At 46.7% G+C, this 4,747-nt stretch overlaps 1 protein-coding gene across 1 annotated transcript in view; it reads left to right on the top strand.

Moving 5' to 3' along the window:
• GPC2 (glypican 2) overlaps window positions 1-4,747 on the top strand; it is a 108,487-nt gene that overhangs the window by 34,871 nt on the left and 68,869 nt on the right. The gene's annotated exons all lie outside the window — the stretch shown is intronic.

Raw genomic sequence — 4,747 nt, 5'->3', positions numbered from 1 at the left:
CCAGGAAAATCTGTGTGCATTTCCGCAGGTCATATAATGCCAGTGCTCGGCTGGCTGACCTCCAAAAGGAATTTATCCTGCCCAAGAACCGCCTAATCTGTGACATGCCCACCAGGTGGAACTCAACGTTGGCCATGCTGCAGCGGCTGCACATGCAGCAGAGGGCCATTAATGAGTACCTATGCGACTATGGCACCAGGACAGGTTCAAGGGAGCTTGGTTTTTTCCCCCACGCCAGTGGGCTATGATAAGGGATGCATGCACTATCATGTCACAATTTGAGGAGGCCACGAAGATGGTGAGCAGTGATAGTGCATGCATCAGTGACACTGTCCCTCTTGTCCACCTGTTGGAGCACACGCTGCGTGGAATAATGGACAGGGCACTTGAGGCAGAACAGAGGGAGGAAGAGGAGGACTTTCTTACCTCTCAAGGCCCCCTTTATCCAGACAGTGTTCCTGCGTGCCCGCCGATCACACAGGAAGAGGATGAGGAGGAGGAGGAAGAGGAGGATTGTGTCAGCATGGAGGTGGAGCCTGGCACTCAGCATCAGCAGCAGTCTTCAAGGGATCATTTACAGTCCAAAACCCATGGACTTGTACAGGGTTGGGAGGAGGTGGCTGCGGATCATGTCGTCCTTAGTGACCCAGAGGACTCTCCTCAGCAAACCTACGCTGCATGGCCTCCCTGATCCTACAAAGCCTGCAGAAGGATCCTCGTATTCGTGGTATCAAGGCGAGGGATGATTACTGGCTGGCAACCCGCCTTGATCCATGTAACGATGTTAAGGTTGCGGACCTTATCTTGCCGTCGCAGAGGGAGCAGAGGATGAAACATCTTCGGAGGCCTTGCAGAAAGATTTGTGCAACGCGTGTCCAGAGCCTGGGAGGTTACAATTTCCTGGTCCTCCTGGACAACGTGTTGCTGAGGATTCGGTCAGTCACAGAAGGAGCGGTGGAGAAGGTGGCCGTCTGACCGATGCGTTCAGACAATTTTTTTGGTCCGCAGCCCCAAGGTATGATCACTTCCTGCAACCATCACCAGCATCTGTTTTACATGGTGCAGGAATACCTAGGGGCAAGATCTGACTTAGACACCTTTCCCACCGAAAATCCTCTGGGTTACTGGGTCTTGAGGATGGATCACTGGCCAGAGCTTGCACAGTATGCAATTGAGCTACTGGCCTGTCCTGCATCCAGCGTTCTTTCGGAACGCACATTCAGTGCTGCTGGAGGCTTTGTAACCGATCACAGGGTGCGCCTGTCCACCGAATCGGTCGGCTGACCTTCATAAAAATGAATCAGTTTTAGATCACCAGCTACCAAGCAACCGATTGATTTTTTTTTTTTAATGTGAGATCCCTTCAAGACTGCTGACTGACTATCCTGTTATGCTGAGTGACAATCCTCTTCCTCCTCAATTTTCTTGCTGATAGCTTGTAAGAACATTTTTGGTTCTGGGCACCACCACCAGTGGCCAAGGCCCAATTTTTCTGCCCCTGTTTAACAGAGGCATGTAATTACAATTTTTGGTGCAATACTTTGCAGCAGGGCTCATTCCTGCGCTCCAACTATAGTATCTGTGAGGGGTTGCAGTGTTGTGGCACCAGTGCCCAAGGCCCAATTTTTCAGCCCCTGTTTAACAGGGGCATGTAATTACAATTTTTGGTGCAATACTTTGCAGCAGGGCTCATTCCTGCGCTCCAACTTTGCAGTGTTGTGGCACCAGTGCCTAAGGCCCAATTTTTCTGCCTCTGTTCAACAGGGACATGTAATTACATTTCTTGATCTAATACATTTCTTGATCTAATATTTCATAGCAGGGCCCATTCCTGCGCCCACCAAGAGTAACTGTGAGGGCTTACAGTGTTGTGGCAACACCACCACCACCACCAAAGGCCCAATTTTTCTGCCCCATGTTCATCAGGTGCATGTAATTATAATTCTTGATCTAATATTTCACAGCAGGGCCCTGTGAGGGCTTACAGTGTTGTGGCCACAACAACACCTAAGGCCCCAATTTCTGCTGAGTATATAGGGCAGGCCCCTACTTTCAAACATCCAACTTACAAACGACTCCTACTTGCAAACAGAAGGAGACAACAGGAAGTGAGATGAAATCTACCCCTAGGAAGGGAAATTCTCTCCTGTAAGAGTTATTATGGGAAAAATGTGTCTCCTCTTCACTGCTTTATCACCAATCCTTGTTTCACTAAAAACCCCAAATTTTCAAAAACCATTTGTCATTGGGACAGAAAGTGAGGTGAAATCTTCTGAAGAGGTGCACAGGCAGCAAAACAAATGTTACAGGGGTGATAACCCTTCCCTATGTTTTCCAAAAAGCTTAAAAATAGATTTTTTGACTGGAGCTACGCTTTAAAAATGTACCCGTTCAAAATGACAAACAGATTCTACTTAACAACAAACCTACAGTCCCTGTCTTGTTTGCACCGTCTGTATACTGTTATTCAGAGTATATAGGGCCTGGGGGCCCCACACCTTTCTTTTTTTAATTTGGGTGCGGGGTTCCCCTTAATATCCATACAAGACCAAAAGGGCCTGGTAATGGATTGGGTGGGGGGGGGTACCCATGTCGTTTGTCTCACTGATTTTCATCCATATTGCCGGGACCCGACATTACATTAAAGCCGTAGGCAGTTTTAAATGACTTTTTTCCTTTAAAAATGTCATTTTGAGCAGGGACTGTTCTAAGCATGGGAAACATGCGCCACTTTACATGCATAGTATAGACACCCCCCAGGTAGGATATTTTAAGGAATATTTCACTTTTTTTCACTTTAAGCTTCATTAAAATCACTGCTTCCGAAAAAACTACCGTTTTTAAAACTTTTTTTTTGCATTGATACATGTCCCCTGGAGCAGGACCCGGGTCCCCAAACCCTTTTTAGGACAATAACTTGCATATTAGCCTTTAAAATTAGCACTTTTGATTTCGAACGTTCAAGTCCCATAGACTTTAATGGGGTTCTAAAGTTCGTGCAAACTTTCGGTCTGTTCGCAGGTTCTGGTGCAAACTGAACTGGGGGGTGTTTGGCTCATCCCTACTGTTGACATCCGCTGGCCCATAGAGGTGAATGGAGCGTCCGATTAGATCTGCCTGAAAAACTGACAGGAGGACCTGATCGGGCCTTAAAGTGAAAAGGCATTGAGTGATTCAGCCAGTAAAATCGCCATTGCCATCCTTGTATGTGTCCCTGTACTTTGAGCACACAATAAGACAAAAAGACTTAAAAAACTGTAGATTAAACAATTGGCACAAACTGGCACTTTGTACTGCACCTTATGCAAACCCCAATATGGCTGATCATGGCTTTCGATATTCAGACTCCGTGCGTTAAGTAACCTAGAGGCTGTGCATAGACATTGCTCTGATTTCTAACTGCTTAGTCTATTTAAATAAATGTTGTTCCTTAAATCCCAGATACTTTAAATGATAATAATTAAAAATGAATAAATACATTGCAACAGTTCATGGCTTTTTGAGGTCAGTAGTTACTTAAATTCCAGACTGTGAGATTGCACAATGAGACACAGCCAGTGTAGATTGTCAATTAATCTGCTAATGTTTTGCAAAAGCAATGAGACTGCTGGGTGACACTGAGACGTCGGGCACTGTGACTTTAACACTGATACGTCTGACACTGAGATCACTGTGTGACACTGATACGTCTGACACTGAGATCACTGTGTGACACTGAGACGTCTGACACTGAGATCACTGTGTGACACTGAGACCTCTAACACTGAGATCACTGTGTGACACTGAGACTTCTGACACTGATACGTCTGACACTGAGATCACTGTGTGACACTGAGACTTCTGACACTGAGATCAGTGTGTGACACTGATACGTCTGACACTGAGATCACTGTGTGACACTGAGACGTCTGACACTGAGATCACTGTGTGACACTGAGACTTCTGACACTGAGATCAGTGTGTGACACTGAGACTTCTGACACTGAGATCAGTGTGTGACACTGAGACGTCTGACACTGAGATCACTGTGTGACACTGAGACGTCTGACACTGAGATCACTGTGTGACACTGAGACTTCTGACACTGAGATCACTGTGTGACACTGAGACGTCTGACACTGAGATCACTGTGTGACACTGAGACTTCTGACACTGAGATCACTGTGTGACACTGAGACCTCTGACACTGAGATCACTGTGTGACACTGAGACTTCTGACACTGAGATCACTGTGTGACACTGAGACGTCTGACACTGAGATCACTGTGTGACATTGAGACCTCTGACACTGAGATCACTGTGTGACACTGAGACTCTGACACTGAGATCACTGTGTGACACTGAGACGTCTGACACTGAGATCACTGTGTGACACTGAGACCTCTGACACTGAGATCACTGTGTGACACTGAGACGTCTGACACTGAGATCACTGTGTGACACTGATATGTCTGACACTGAGATCACTGTGTGACACTGAGACCTCTGACACTGAGATCACTGTGTGACACTGAGACTTCTGACACTGATACCCCTGACACTGAGACTGCTGAGACTGAGACTTCTGAGATTGCTGACACTGAGACTTTGGACACTGAGACTTCTCCCATTCAGAGTTGTTAGGCTGCAAGTGCACAAGAGCCCCAGAAGGTCAGAGGTAATTAATCAGCTGGGACTGGCAGGGAGTGTGTGGCTGGCACCTGCTGTCATCCCTAATGTCACTTAAACTGCAATTCACACATAACAC

The sequence above is a fragment of the Aquarana catesbeiana genome, linkage group LG03 (assembly GCF_042186555.1).
Source record: "Aquarana catesbeiana isolate 2022-GZ linkage group LG03, ASM4218655v1, whole genome shotgun sequence".
Lineage (NCBI taxonomy): Eukaryota > Metazoa > Chordata > Amphibia > Anura > Ranidae > Aquarana > Aquarana catesbeiana.
Note: the sequence above shows the minus strand (reverse complement) of the source record. Positions and strands in the feature narration are given on the sequence as shown.